Source organism: Lepidochelys kempii, chromosome 18 (genome assembly GCF_965140285.1).
Source record: "Lepidochelys kempii isolate rLepKem1 chromosome 18, rLepKem1.hap1, whole genome shotgun sequence".
In the NCBI taxonomy this organism is placed as follows: domain Eukaryota; kingdom Metazoa; phylum Chordata; order Testudines; family Cheloniidae; genus Lepidochelys; species Lepidochelys kempii.
In genome coordinates, this window is record NC_136397.1 from 19,430,679 (window position 1) to 19,446,160 (window position 15,482).

The 15,482-nt window shown below is 45.3% G+C and overlaps 1 long non-coding RNA gene across 2 annotated transcripts; it reads left to right on the forward strand.

The window, feature by feature from the left end:
- Positions 1-2,276: 2,276 nt before the first annotated feature.
- LOC140900097 (uncharacterized) lies at positions 2,277-15,165 on the forward strand. 2 transcript variants are annotated; one of them, XR_012155556.1, is made up of 4 exons: positions 2,277-2,596; positions 8,167-8,317; positions 11,650-11,801; positions 13,015-15,165. It is a non-coding gene; the product is annotated as an uncharacterized LOC140900097 (long non-coding RNA). The 2 variants fall into 2 exon arrangements; XR_012155557.1 differs by lacking the exon at positions 2,277-2,596 and having other exon boundaries at positions 8,051-8,317.
- Positions 15,166-15,482: the final 317 nt, after the last annotated feature.

A 15,482-nucleotide genomic window follows, 5' to 3' on the forward strand; every position in this document is an offset into this window, starting at 1 on the left:
GTTCTCTGAAGGAAGCCAGAATCTCTCAGTTCAGCTGTCCCTTGATTACTGTCAAGTCATCTGGTTTAGGTACCTAATAACAACAGACACACACTGTTAATTTCTATAGCAGTTTAGATGCTGATGCTGCCTTCGTGCCAGTTTGCTGGCGTTTATCTTGCGACTTGTCCCTCAGGCCAGGCTGTATCGTCCTCTTAGCTGGAGAGTACTTGAACAATCAGAACTGACAGTGGCTTCCCCATGAGAAAAGTACCCGTTTCCATTGCAGCCAGGGGCAGGAGCGCTTTATTTGTCCACTAATTTCCCCACATCCTGTCCTGCTGCAAAACAAACTGAACGACATGCCATCCTCTGGGCTGTCTCGCTTACTAATTGGATTCCTGGAGCAGGGCAGGGTGTAGCTCTGAGATTCAGATGGCAAAGACGCTATCAGCTCCACAGATGGATTTTCAGCAGAGCGAAGAGCAGGGGAATTATTTGTGGCTGGGTGAAGTTGTTTACACTCTCTGTGAACAATAACATAGCAATGGGAATGTCTTCTCCTAGAAACATTATGAAATTGATTGAGGAAGCCAGGAGACGCAGTGGATTAATGCATTAACCCCTTCCTTTCCAAGAACCCTGGATCATCCATGAGTTTGCTGGGTCTCCTTTATGGAGCAGGCAATTGGGGGGCATGTAACCACACCAGAAAAATCACTGCCTGACTCAGTGTCAATGGCAGGCGCTCTTCAAGGGGATTCCAAGCAGGAGGCACTGCAGGTCAGGATTGAGGTCCATGAGCAATGTTATCTGTGCATATGTGTTGAAGGGTAGAACTGCCGGGGATGCTGTAGGTCAGGATCGAGGGGTATGGAAAGGACTCTATGTGTGTGAGATTTAGGGGAGATTTAAGAGTGGAATAGTGGGGTGAGGAAGATCAGGACTGAGGTGTGTCAGCAGAATTGTACAGGAGCTCAGGACTGAGGTACAACGGAAACTGTTTGTGCAGCTCCTGGCTACATCACATCTGATGCTTCTGCCTCTACCTGTCCATCCCACTCATGACCACCATCAAAAGAATAAATACACCCAAATCAGGTCAGGGCCAAATATGCACCATGTGTTGCCATCTACCCCCCAGGCAGTGTGAGTGATAAGTGAGTCCATAGCACACTGTGCACTTGATTATTCTCTCACTCACAATGTTTTTACGCCAGTGTGACTCCATTGACTTTGGTGGAGTTACTCCTTATTTACACTGGGGAGTCCCAGACCAGTGCCTTAACCACAAGTCAAGACCCATCTTGCTTATCTCACTCCTCCCTTGCTCCTAAGTGAACCACATCCTTCTAATCCAAAGCATGAAGATGGTGCCTTGGATTGAGAACAACAGCATCAGAACTGCAGGCCTTTCCACTCCACCCAGGTCTCAGCCTCCATCTCCTTACATGGAGACCTGTGTGTTTTGTCTAGTGCTAATGAGCTGGGTTGTATTAGCTCTAATGTCATTTTAAAATTAAATTAGCAAGTGTGGCTTTGCACAGACCGTGGGCGTGTGTTTGCGTGGCGATAGTAACGCACTGGGAAGGAGGACGCCTTGGGTGCACAGATGAAACCTGCAAAGCTTCTCCGTCAGCCGTGGCTGCTGTGCTGGCTGGCATCTCCCCAAGGGGAGAGTTTGCCTATGCATCACAAATTTGCTTTTTGGTTTCCCTTCCACCCATCCCTGAGCTGGGTTCTCTGCCAGCTTGGCTTCTCTATAAATCAAAGGGAAATATTCTCCCTCTTCTGTTTTTTTCTTTTCCTGAACAGATTGGATGTCATTATGTGCAGCTGAGCTTGCTGAAGCTTGTGTGGTGGGGAGGTGGAAAGAGACAGTTTTAGGGGGGGAAATACTTGCAGGCCATCGGAGGGGAAAACAGCTCCTAACTACATAAACTTCGTAGCACTTCATATGCACTCTGATTTACTGGGGAAATCCACAAAGCAAGAATATTTAAAATAAAAGGAGAAACAGCAAAAAGACTGGAGGAGAAAGGAAAATCAGATGCAACTTCCCCCCTTCTTTGGACCAAACAGACAGGGAGCCCCTCTGCCCTTTCTGAGCACCATGCAGTCAGGCAAGTGTGGTCCTGACTGTCAGGGCCCTTCTGAAAGCCAGATCCAAAGTGTTTAGCCTTGGGGGTAGCCAGGGAGAGCACAGCCCATGTGCTACCTGTTCTTCTGCCTTATGCAGAAGGATTCAGAGCTCATCTGCTAGGAAGTGAAGACACCCCCACCCCCACCAAATTATATGCTGTGCAGTGCAGACAGTCTCTGTTCAGTGTTGGGGGATAACTAGGCTGGATTAAGAGAGAGAAAGAGAGAGAGGGGAAGGGAGGGGAGCCAGCCAAATGCATGGCATTCAAGAGAAGCAGCTTTCAAAGGCTTTGGCTGGGATGCAGATTTGCAGACGCTGTGGACCCATAATTCCCTGGCACACAAAGCTTGCTGGAGGCATCAATGCACCCAAGATGCAGAATAAACAGCAGATAACAGAAATGATCCTGTGAATTAAAATGAAGACGAGGGGAAGAACTGCACTCCCAGGCTGCAGGTGACCTCATCATGGAAGGTGAGCCCCAACGGGGCAGGTCTGTGTCCAGTAGTTCTGAAATAACATGGGTACCCCCCAATAAGGGGCGTGTGTGTGTGTGTGTGGGGCAGGGGATAGCTGCCTTGCCTGTCTAGTGAATAGAAATAGGGGATGACTGCTCATCTGCTTTGTACCCCAAGTCTTCGTCCAGAACTAACTGCCCCTGAGTCTTTTTATTGTAACCATCTGTATTAGAACATCACCTAGACTGCCCAGCGGAGAGCAGGGGCCAACTTTCCAAAGGGCCAGGGGTGCTTGACCCCTGGCTCTGCCCCCGACCCTGCCCCCACCCCACCTCTTCCTGCCCCCTCCCCCAAGTGTGCCACGTCCTTGCTCCTTCCCCCTTTCCCCCAGCCTCCTGCACGCCACAAAATAGCTGATCAAGGCAGACGGGAGGTGCAGGAAGGGAGGGGGAGTCGCTGAGATCTGCGGGCCCCGCCGGCGGGAGGGAGGCGCTGGGGGGGCGCTGATAGGGGAGTTGCTGGGGGGTGCTCAGCACCCACCATTTTTTCCTCGTGTGTGCTCTAGCCCCGGAGCACGCATGGAGTTGGTACCTATGCAGGGCCCCATTGTGCTAGGCAATGTACAGACACCTAGTAACTGACAGTCCTAGCTCCAAAGAGCCTGCTTTCCAGAGACAAGTCAGAAAGAAAGGAAGGGTTATTATCCTCATTTTACAGATGGAGAGACAAGGCACCAAGAGGTTAAGGTCCAGATCCTCAAACGTATTTAGGTGCCTAACTCCTGTTTGACTTCAGTGGGAGTTAGGCACCTAAATACCTTTGAGCATCTGGACTTAAGTAACATACTCAGGGTCACACAGGGAGTCTGTGGCTGAGCCAGGAATTGAATCCAGATCTCCTGAGTTCCAGTCCCGTGCTGTAATCAGTGCTATAACTTCCTTTACTGGAGGTGCAACCCTAGTACTCCCTTCTGTTTCTGATCCAGGGGTTTGTTTTAGATTCATCGCCAGTTTATAATCATCCTTAACTTTATTAGCTTGCTATGTCAACAAAGCGCTTCCTGTAGGCTAACGAAAAACAGTGCAGGTGTTATTGTCTCCCTTTTACAGAAGTGGAAAGTGAGGCAGACGGTGGCGGGATTCTCCCCACAGTTGCAGAGGGAGTCAGTGGCAGAGCGGGGGGGGGGGGGAACAGATTCTTACACCTGCGTGAAGTGTGTGGAACCTGCTGCCAAATCACCATTCTCCACCCATCAACACCAGTAGTAGCATTTGACACCTTTTTGCAAATGGCTCCTGAGGGTGCAGTGCAATGGAGAATCAAGGCCAAAGTGCAGCATCACGAGGACCCACTTTGTACAAGAGAAAGTGACAATACAGGTGCCCAGGGCTGGATAATAGGCCAACAAAGCCCTGGGTTATGGCCCATCAGATTACATCACTGTCCATTCAGCTCCAATCCCCAGAATAAAACCATATTGATTTATTGGCCCTCCAAAAGAGCCGCAAAATCCCCCAAGATTTCCCACAAAATCCAAATTAATAGGTGGAAAAATTCTGAAGTGTTTAGAAGAGAGGACTTCCCAGAGCAGTGAAACTACTTTCCCTTTTTTAAAGCAATGTTGTTTTGGAGGTGCTGGCTGCGGAAAATGCCATTGCTCAGAGAGGAAAACATGGGTGATGCCGGGGGACAGAAAGGCTGAGTGGAGCCGGTCTTTCTAGCAATAGGCAAACTGCCCTGCGCACGAGATGCCGTTTCACTCGGGAGGCCACTAACGCTGTAACATGACATGCTGCCACCTGTTGCTGGAATCGGAGAGTGAGTCCATGGGATGTGCTGATGTTATTTTTGTTCTCCACCATGCTGGGGCTCAGGATAAATCAAGGAAGCGCATGCACACATCGCCCGCCAATTCTTAATGCCAAAGGGAGCTTTTGCTAGAGAGCGTTTTTTTCCCTTTCGCAGTGCTGTTCATGAAATGCAGTTTTATTTGGTAGGCCATTTTATTAATACAGACTCTTCTCAATCTGGCCGATTTGCACTGCTCAGGAGGTTGCAGGGGATTCCTCTGACAGAGGTGAATCCCTGGGGGGAGTTAAGCTGCTATAACTGGCTCTGTGCGACCTGCTCCCAGCCCTTCCCCTCTAGCAGGAGATTGATGGGAGTGGGTCAGACGTGGGAGGGAGTGTGGCAGGGGCATTGTGCTCTAGTGATCCCCAGCTAGCAGAATGGTCCTGAGGGGACTGTAAATACCGGCAGAATTTAGTGCAGATTTAGGTTGGATTGTTCCCTCGCCACTCCATGATCAATGCCACCTTTTGCCCTCACTCGGGTCCTGGAGCGAGTGTGACACAGCCAGTCTAGAGGATCTGGCTCAGCCCTTTCTCATTTCGATATAACATCTGTCCTCTCAAGGGAACCCAAAGCACGTTACAAGCCATTGCCAGATTCTGGGAAGTGGAAGCAAAGTGGGATAACCTTCCTCACCGTGGACACATCTGTACATAGCACAAATTTTCTCTGCAATCTACTAGGACTGGGAATAAATCTGTGTGGGATGCTGTACTAAACCAGCATGGCTCAAGGAACACTCATTAATGATCTAGCAGACTGTGTGCCCTTATCTCATGGCCATGTCCTATTAAACCTCTCCATAGCTGCAGAGGGCCTGGAAAGAGGCAAATTATGTTGCAAAGAGAACAGAATCAGGACTCCCAATTTCCAATCTGGTCTCCCACTGCTGGAGACAGGTGCACCATGGGGCGTCACCAGCCAGAATATGGCCCTGCTCACCCCCCACCCCACCCCCACAAATGCAGCCACCTCTGGGGCAAAAGAGAGCAATTTTTTACAAAGCACACAGCAACTCTGTTCAGTTCTTTAGGACAGGAAATGAGGAAGAATAACAAACCCAAATGGGAACGTAAAAGGAAAGCTCAAAGCAGTTATTACAAGCGTTAAGCAATAAGCATTTGTGATTGTACGTTTTACATTATAGAGATATGCTACTGGAGCTGGAGGAGAAAATCATTCTAAACCGCAGTTCTCACCTGTTCTGCACAGAATGGAAACAGTCTAGCTATAAAAGGGGCCTTGATTCCTTCAGAAAATGACCGTACATGTACACTGGAAGGAGAGTTGCAAATCTGTCCCAGGGGCATTAAAAATAGCCAGAGATCATGTACCACCAAGCAACAGTAATTCGCTGCTACCAAAATAGTTTACAGTATTTTAAAAAAGCTTAATCTAGAGATAGTTGGCAGCACAAATCTTTCTGGTGCCAAGCGAAAAATAATTTGCATCTTTAGTGTCAATGGTAATACTACCATGTTGCCTTAACGCTCGGGGAGATGCCGCCGGCTCCACATTTGCTTTCAGAAGCAAAGTCTCCCAGGAAATGGAAAACAACATGGGGAGAAAAAAAGATCGCCTTCACAGCTGCATGAGTAATGAATCCGACAGCAGCAGATGATGAATCATTCTGCAGTTTAGGCGTTTTTCAGATGAAACACAATCCAGGTGTTTTGTTGTTGCTGTTTTTTAATTTCCCAATGCTCTAACCAGACGTGAAAGCGTTAAGTTTCCAAGAGGCTGGTTGCCTTGGCACTATGCTCTCAGCTGTGATCAGAGACGCCCAAAGAAAACCAGGATTTAGGTTCTTTTTTTTTTAAATATTCCCCACAGTAAATGTGTAATTAATTAGCCTTCCCCTCCCCCCAACTGAGCTGAGATTCACATAATCAGACCCTTGGGGACTCCCCCTTTTCTTCCTATCAAAGTCAGACAGTGACTAGGAACTGAATTATTCATTCAGCTGTAGGTGTAACACATCCACTTAAGGATTTAAAGTTGGAGCAGCCTGGCTGGTGTTTATCAGGAGAAAAGTTTAATGGAGAGAGGCGAGGACAATAAATAACGAGGAATTTGGAAAGTTCCCTTTTCTACCCTAAATAGCAGGTTTGATCAGATCTATCAGTTATTTCTGACATCCACTCTTTCCCCATTGATTGCATTGGTTTGGTGAACCTGATGTCAAAGATCTACTTCTGTGTATGGGAAAGGTGGCTTGGGTATTTTGTACATACAGATAGACACAAGCTCACACACAAGTCTATGACAGCTAGGACTTTATGGTTGTAAGCAGGCAGATTGAAACTGGAGAGGGTGTTCTCCTCACACCAACTATAGAGTCAGGAGAGCACTGCCTACCCAAGCCAGGGAGAGGAGCGGAGGTCCCCTTCTCTTTAACCTCTTATTGTAACTACACTGCATGCTACAGCCACTCACAATCTCAGGGAAAAAGCAGAAACAGAACTCAGATCATTCTACCCAGGAGCACAGGACCCTACAACTTGATCCAAAGGAGACTCTCAGTTTGCTGCTCGCAGTACAGAACTTATGACACGTGGCTGTACAATCCCTCCAGTCGAGGGCAGTGGCCCTTACGCACATGAACCGGTATGTTATTGTCATTTCTGTCTATGCATCAGTCTGCCTTCTCCACCTCAAGAGGGAAATACACATTGCAAGATTAAAGACTTTAGACCAGGTACTATCCTGATAGCCATATTTTCTGAAGGGGACTTCCATTCCTGGGTGGGATAGTAATGATATACTTGACTCAAAGGAAGATGCATGAAGGTGCCATTCAAATATCTGCAGAACTATTGTGTAATCTACTGACTGTTAAACCTTGATCCACAAATAGTTCAGAGTTCAGGTTTGGTCCAGATACAGCCCCTGCTATAGGTAGCAAGACTGTCCCAGCCTGCTGGTGGGTATTGGAAGCTACAATTTAATCACTGCTGACTCATTAGGGCAGGTATGGTTTGTTAAACTGCCCCCTGTTCCATCCTCTGTGGGGTGGGGTTGGAACTAGCTCTCTAGAAAGGAAGCCAGGGCTAGGAGAGGTGGTAGCAGAGGTGTGTCCACACTAGGAAACAGATGTGTGTGGGGTTAACCACATGTTGGTGAACACATGGTAAAATCCTTGTGTGGGTGAGGCAACAGTAGTTTTCACACAAGCTGGCAGGCTGAAATAAATAGGGGAGAGCCTAGGTTTATCTCAGCCTACTAATACTCGTAAAAACTACAAACTTTAAGCCAGTAGTTCTCAACCTGCAGGCCACTTGTGGCCCAATCAGCACACAGCTGTGGCCCACGTGACATCCTCAGGGCCATACAGGTAGTATATATATTGTGTGGATGCTGCCCACATAACACATGGAGAGCTGCATATGCGGCCCACAATGGTAAATAGGATGAGAACCGCTGCTTTAGACTTTTGCCACATTATCTAACGTAGTAAGAACACCCACTTTTTCTGGATGAAGACAAGGCTGAAGAGAGGAATCCTAACATGAAAAACCTGAGGAGAAAGCCTAGGCTGGAGATTCTCTTCAGTTTAATCCTAGGCAGGGGATAATCTTTAATCTTGCACAAAGCATGTGTAGTGTTTTGTTGGAGGATAGGGATTTCACACCAATGCATATCCCTTCCCCAACTACCTGGAATGTTTATCTGAAGCTAGAGCTGTAGCTAGGGGTGTGGGGCCTGGGGCGGAAGTGACAGATTTGTCTCTTACAGGACTGACGGCACTGGCCAATCCTACCAGCTCGTGGGGCCCCCCAAAGTGCGGGACCTTGCGTGGTCACCCAGATTCACCCTACCCAAGGGACAGCTCTGTGTGAAGCTCATAAGCACCATCATTAGTCCAGCAAACTGAGCTGGAAGTCTGGTAGGAATGAAATTTCTTTGAGATTCCTAGTTATGGCTCCTTCCAGTATGACTAGAATGTTTACAAAGAGTCTTTCTGGTAATATCTGAGTACTTCTACTTCCTGGAGAGGACCTGACCATGCAGAGGGCCCTGAAACTAAAGGTGGACACAACTCTGCGTCCGAGACTTCCCAAAGGTTTGATATGGGGTTTTGGTTCAGGCTTAACTCCACCAGAAATGAGAAATAATATGTGGAGAAGAGGAGCTTCTTTTGAACCTCATAAAAGATTTTGTACAGGGTTGGGGTTATTCTCATGACTTGGTTGGCCTGACTCATCATTTTTAAACAAAGGAGGCTGGTTATACTGGGCTTGTACGGGACTCACAGCTTGAAATGCATCTGCCTGAAAAATTTTTGAATAAAGGAGAAGTTAATAAGAAATGTATGGCAGGATTCTCCCTCCTACTGTGGCAGCAAAAAGGGGCTGTAACAGACTGATCCAGCTGGGGGTGAACTGCTGTGGGTCAAGAACTGAGTATGAAGACCGCAGCCTATCTTACAAGCCCCCCCTGGAAGCTAGTGCATGAAGGAACAGGAGCGAGCAGTAGCAGGTGTCACTGCAGCAATTGTACACATCTCATTTTGGGCTGCCATAACTTAGGCAGTCCCTCAGGGCCATCTAAGTGCATCCTCTGGGTTCTCGGATGCAAAATGGCTCCTGGCATAAAAGGTGGCTTCAGCTACCATACTTCTCCCTCTACCTGAGCTGCGGGGTGGTGCATAGTTTGTTTACAACAATTCAGCCAATAAACTATGTTACTGATTATGTGCCCAGCATTATTCAGCATCATCTTGTGCTTTCAAGGCCAAGTAAGCTCTTCCCATCGTTAAGACTCAACCCTGCTATCTGATTGCAGGATCTGGGCGTTTATACCTACAATTCCATGGTTCTGTAGCGATCTGGAATTGAGTGGCATCGTCTGTTCTCTGGCGCCGAAGAGCCCCTCTTCCCTGGAGTTGAGTTTCCCTGTTAGTTTTCTCTCTATGAAATGCTCTATCAAAGGACTGTCATAACAAACTGTTTGCCAATTTGAAACCCAACAGTTTGTCTGGTGTAAGTGTTAAAAATGTCGTCTTGGCAGTTTTCTTGCATTCAGCAATTTAATTTTTTTTTCCTATTTGCTTCTACAGTATGTACGGCAAACTGGATCATTTTAGTAATCACACCTGCTTTTCCCCCTTTAAAATAAAAAAAAATCACTTAAAACCTAAGAGTTTATGAAGTAACCAGTGTGTCTCAAAGGGTGACAATATACCTTACAAACAACACAAATCCTGCAAAAAGAAGCATCACCATGCCTCTCCAAAAACCTGTGTTAACTGGTGACAGAATGAAGAAGTAAATTGTTTTAGAGTGTTAATTAAAAAAAAACACTTGCAAAATACACACTTAGGTTTTGTTTACCGGAGATTAAAGGCTTGAGCCTATGGTCATTAAGTCAATAACAAAGCTTCCCTTGGCTTTCATGGTGCAGGATCAGGGCCTCAGTGATGGATTAGTTAGTATTTTTAAATCGTCTTTCACCTATTTTACCCTTTCACACAGTTACCAATGAGAGATACCTTGCTTGCCCAATGATCTAAATTGGGAAATCACTGATAACATTAATTATTCTTCTTATTAATATTAATAAATTAATTAACAACACTTCGCACTTCTCTAGCTCCTTTCAGCCAAGGATGTTAAATCACTTTACACTCATTAATTAATTATTTTAACTTTACAGCCCACCCAAGAGGTAAGTATTTGTATGCCCATTCTAATCTCACAGTCTCTAAAAGGGACTCTCTCATTTTCATTTAGGGTCCCCATCATTCCTTTGAGTGGTCCAGAATTTTGATCTTTAGAGCACCAAGTCATTTTGGTCAGGCAGTGGTTTGACTATAGAGCATTACCAGGAGAGAATTTTTCCTTAGAGTGGGCTTGGATGGCATTGGAAGGGGTTATTTCTGTTCTGTGCTGTGGGTAGTTCAGTGTAATGCAGTGTTTGTTTTTAGTGTGTGTCACACACTCAGAAACCACAGGGATTGATGCATACAAACTTCATATTTTTTTTAATTAAAAAAAAAAAGTACAGATGGGTAAACTGAAGCAAACAGGCAAAGTGACTTCTCAAGATGCAGCATAAAATCAGTGACAGAACTGGGAAAAGAATCCAGAAGTCCTGCCCTAACCACTAGAAACACCCCCTGGGAGAACTAGAACCTGGGAGTCCTGATTCTCAGGACTACACTTTGAGCACTAGGTACACTGTCTCTTTTTGATGTTCTGATTATTTCCCTCCTTAAACAGAATTTACATAATATAGAAATAACAAACAAATGAACAAAAACATAATGAAAAATCCCAAGAAAACAGAAAATTTGAAGAGGCAATTCCCATAACTCATAAAGCAAACTGCAGCTTGAGGATTACATTCTTAAACTGAAAGTTAAAATTATCATGGAACTCACAGCTAGTTCAGAGAGAATATCGTGTGGGCTACTGTGATAAAACAGGAGCAATTCAGAGCTAATAATAACCAGTACACAATCTCAGTTAATAAAGAAGGAAGAAGGCCTGGATGGATTACCTCTGACAAGATTCTGAGTTTCACAGCACCCAAGAGCAGACATCCACACATGAAGATAAGCCAGGAGAACTTGATGGCAGCGGTTACTATTTCCATTAGTATTAAGGAGGGTTCAGATAAAACAAAAGCCCAGAAACCCAGTCCCTTTCTAGAACTGAGCTCAAAATGAATTCTCTTATTAATGTTCAACAGAAGTGCTGGGAATATCCCAGATGAACATCAGAGACCGTGAGCACCATTCAAATTCCACTTTCACTGCCCCATGTACCAGGAATAACTGAAGTATCTTGCTGGAGTTAGAATGGAGATACCATGATACCACAATGGCCATGCAGTGTAACCACCCCAAACTGGTGGGGGTGAGCTGAAATGCACTTTGTTATGCTTCCACTCACAAAAGAAAAACATGGATATTTGATCTAAAATAAACTTATTTTATATATAGGAAAAGGCATCAAGAAAGAACAATAGCAAATATTCTAGGAGACAGCGAAGTGTGTGGACCTCTTAGCAGATGAGAAGCGACTCTGAGAACAAAATGCCTGCTGAACTCTGCACTCGTGTTAAAGATTTACTGCTCAAAAACAAAAGCATCATAGCTACATATATGACACACCAGAAACCTGAGCCTTCTGAGGTTCACCTGTCATGCATTAAATAGTGTATCCCACTCTTTGCTCCAGGCAACAAGGGCTGATTCTCTTTTCACTTTCACAGGTTTAAATCTGCAGGAGCTCACTGAAGTCACATGGAAGGTACACCAGTGTGAAACTCACATGAGACAAGAATCAGAGGCATCTAGTAAATGATAGGCTTGGTTCTCCGCTGCCTTGTACCTTGTGTTATTACTTCTGGACAAAGTGGATATGGTGAGATGCTACCAAATCAGGGTTCTCCACTCATTCCCTAGTAGCACAATGGAGCCCCACTCTTGATTAGTCCCTAGGACTACCAAAATTATCACCAGTAGTGTTGGGAACAGAGACTGTATCTAGGAACAAACAATATAGGCCATACTCACAGGATGGGGGACTCTATCCTGGGAAACAGTGACTCTGAAACAGGTTTGGGGTTTTTTGCTGGATAAACAGCTCCCAGTGCGGCGCTGTGGCCAAAAGAGTTAATGCAATCCTGGAATGCACAAATAGGAATCTTGAGTAGGAGTAAAGAGGTTACTTTCCCGCTGTATTTGGCACTGGTGTGACCGCTGCAAGAATACTGTGTCCAGTTCTGGTGCCCACAAGTCAAGAAGAATTTCGATAAATTGGAGAGGGTTTAGAGAAGAGCCACGAGAATGATTACAGCATTAGAAAACATGCCTTATATTACAGTGCTAGTCTCAAGGAGCTCAATCTATTTAGCTTAACAAAGGGAAGCTTAAGGGGCGACTTGATTACAGTCTATAAGTAACAACATGCGGACAAATATTTAATAATTGTCTCTTAAAGTTAGCAGAGAAAGGTCTAACACAATCCAATGGCTGGGAGTTGAAGCCAGACAAACTGAGACTGGAAATAAGGTGTAGATTTTTAACAGTGAGAGTTATCAAAGATTGGAGCCATTTACCCAGGGTCATGGTGGTGGAATTTCTATCACTGACAATTTTAAAATCAAGGTTGGATGTTTCTCTCAAAGATTTGCTCTAGGAATTATTTTGGGAAAGTTCTCTGGCCTGTGCTCTACAGAAGGTCAGACTGGATGACCACAGTGGTTCCTTCTGGCCTTGGTATCTATCTATCTATCTATCTATCTATCTATCTATCTATCTATCTATCTATCTATCAGGATAGATGTGGTGATGGGAATGGGGAGCAATGAGGTGACTGTGGCACCTGTGTTCTATTCCAAGCCACAAGAATGGCTCCTGAAGGAAGATTCCTGCAATGCAAAAAGTGATTTAACTGGAAAAACCACACCATCCCCTCGGGTTGTGCTGGCTGCAATGGAGCCGGGTGGCGAGGACTCTTTTTGAATGGCAATGCTGTCATTCTTCCTACAGTGGGGGGGTGTATGTGTGCTATTTTTAAAAAATGATTCATTACTCCCACTTCTCGCTTCATCTGCCTTTGTTTTCCTCTGCAGTGCAATGTGTCTGATACATGGCGAAATGTGCTGTGCTAATGCCAGCTCGGTGAGCTGTTATCCATTAATGTCAAGGTAAAGACATCTGCAGCGACACCGCAGTGATGTAAACAGGCTCGAGGGGACTCGGATTCAGCTCTACTGGCCTTGTGGAATTATACAAAGGATGGAATTCTTCCCATTGAATCCTTTTCTACAGCTGTCTTCAGTGCAGACTTCTTTTCCTGTGTGTCCTTCCAAACTACTCCTAGTCCTTTCTACTCCCTCAGCAGTTCTCTACCTGCCTTATCCATTACAATACCTGGCTCTTTTATAGTATTTGACATCAGAAGATCTCAAAGCACTTTACAAAAGAGGTCCGTATCATTATCTTCATTTTACAGACAGGGAAAATGAGGCATAGAGCAGTGACATAACTTGCCTAAGGTCACCCCGGCCAGTGGCAGAGCTGGCAATAGTGCCTAGATCTCCTGAATCCTAGTCCAATGCTCTATCCACTAGGCCACCCCACCTTCCTTTGAGTTGTTCAACTCCTACGTGTATATTTATGATTCATCTTTGAAGTGTTCTCACATCTTTTATTTTCACATTAATGTTGTTGTGGGGCCCACCTCTTAGTTTCCTTTCGTACCTTTGTTCTGTAGCTACTTGTGTGGAAAACAAGCAATTTCTGCTCCACCCGTTCATAAACACAACGAGAGTGAGAGAACACTGTGTTACAGCACAGGCACTGCCTTAGGAACAGATTACAGTCGCCGGGAGAGCAATGGAGAACTTCAGGGTGAGAGGATTGTCCTTCACCTCCTCGCAAAGCTCTCTGGGGACAAGTTCTGCCTTTAATCACGCTTCCTGCGACATAGCTGACTTCAAGAAGTCAGTGGGATTTCAAGACAGAATGTAATAGCAAAGCACAGAACTAGCTCCTAGCCCTGGAAAAGAAGATGGGGTGGGCAACTTAGAGATTGTGAGCTAAGCAGATGGGCACGGGCAACTGTAGAAGATACACAACCCACATTCATGTTCACGGTATGTCTACACTGCACACTAAGCAATGTGGACTCACATTACCAAGCCTGCGCTTGAGCATCCACCCTGCAGTGTAAACCTGGGTTTACAGTTGCTGAACCCAGGTCTCACAGCCCAGCTAACGTGTCCATATTGCTCAATGCAGACCTTCTGACTCGGGTATGCTGCTTGACCTCCTGTGTCCATACTGCAAAATTACAGGGTTTGGACCTGCGTCACATTAGGACTCAGGCTATGACCCACCCCCTTCTCAGGTTCCTAGGACCCAGGTTCTGAGTACTTGCTGAGCTCAAGAGTCACACTGAGTTATGTGTGGATGGAAGAGAGGCTTGGACTCAAACCTGAATCAGAAGAGCCAAGACTGAGTGTGCAGTGTAGACATACTCGTGCATGCTCAGCTAGTCATTGGAGTGTGCTCTTAAACAATCAGCCAACTAACAGTGGCTTGAGGGGTTGGTTGGCACTTACATATATATATTTTTAAATTGCAGGTCTGTGTACGTGGCTATCGATATTTGATTGTAACCTCCTTCCTGCTCCCTCTCTCTCTCAAAGGTCGCTTGTCTTCACAGACTGTAAGCTCTCCACATGAGGGATCATGTCTTTGTGTATGTTTGTATAGCAGTGCAGTCCCAAACCTGACTCTTCAATATAAATATTAAATAATAACTTTAGTGCTTAGAATGAATCTGTGCCTTGGTGCTACATTAGCTCGCATAGTTTGGGAGTGCCCCTTTATCAAGAATTTCTGGTATGAGATGGGTCAAAGGATCAATTTGATATCGGATGCTAAATTGGATTCCTCCCCCTTAAGTTTCATTCTTGGATATATTCCTGATACCTGGCAATTACCCTGGTAACAAGGTAGCATGGTTCCAACATGCAGCTTTGGTAGCTAAAAATTAATCCTGCAAAAATGGAAAAGTTCACCCTCTCCATATATTGATGCCTGGCTCATCATATGGCAGACCTCACAGCTAATGAATGACTGGTATTCCACAGAAGGGGAATGCCCAAAAAATTCATAGCAATTTGGGCTGACATTTTAGAGGTCTATGATTAACGTAGACCCCTTCTCTCCCTTTATCCGAACCCTCTTAATTTACTTTGTGTATTATGATGAATCTGGTATTTTGGAATATTTGATGTATTTGGAAAAAGTAATAAAAATTATAAATTAAAAAAAAAGAATGAATCTGTGGACAGGTAAATTTCACTTGTCACTATGCGCATACCATTCAGCCACTTGGAACACCACTGAGGCAGCTAGAATAGATTCAGATCATCCTGTCTAACATGCAGACCCATGGCTAATAGCAGTGTAGGACCTATGACACACAGTTGAGCAGTTCTGAATCCCCAGAGGTCAACAGAAACACATAAAACCACTATCCTGCTAATGTGTGGTTTTTGGATGTCCCATTAAGCTGCCTGCACGTGTT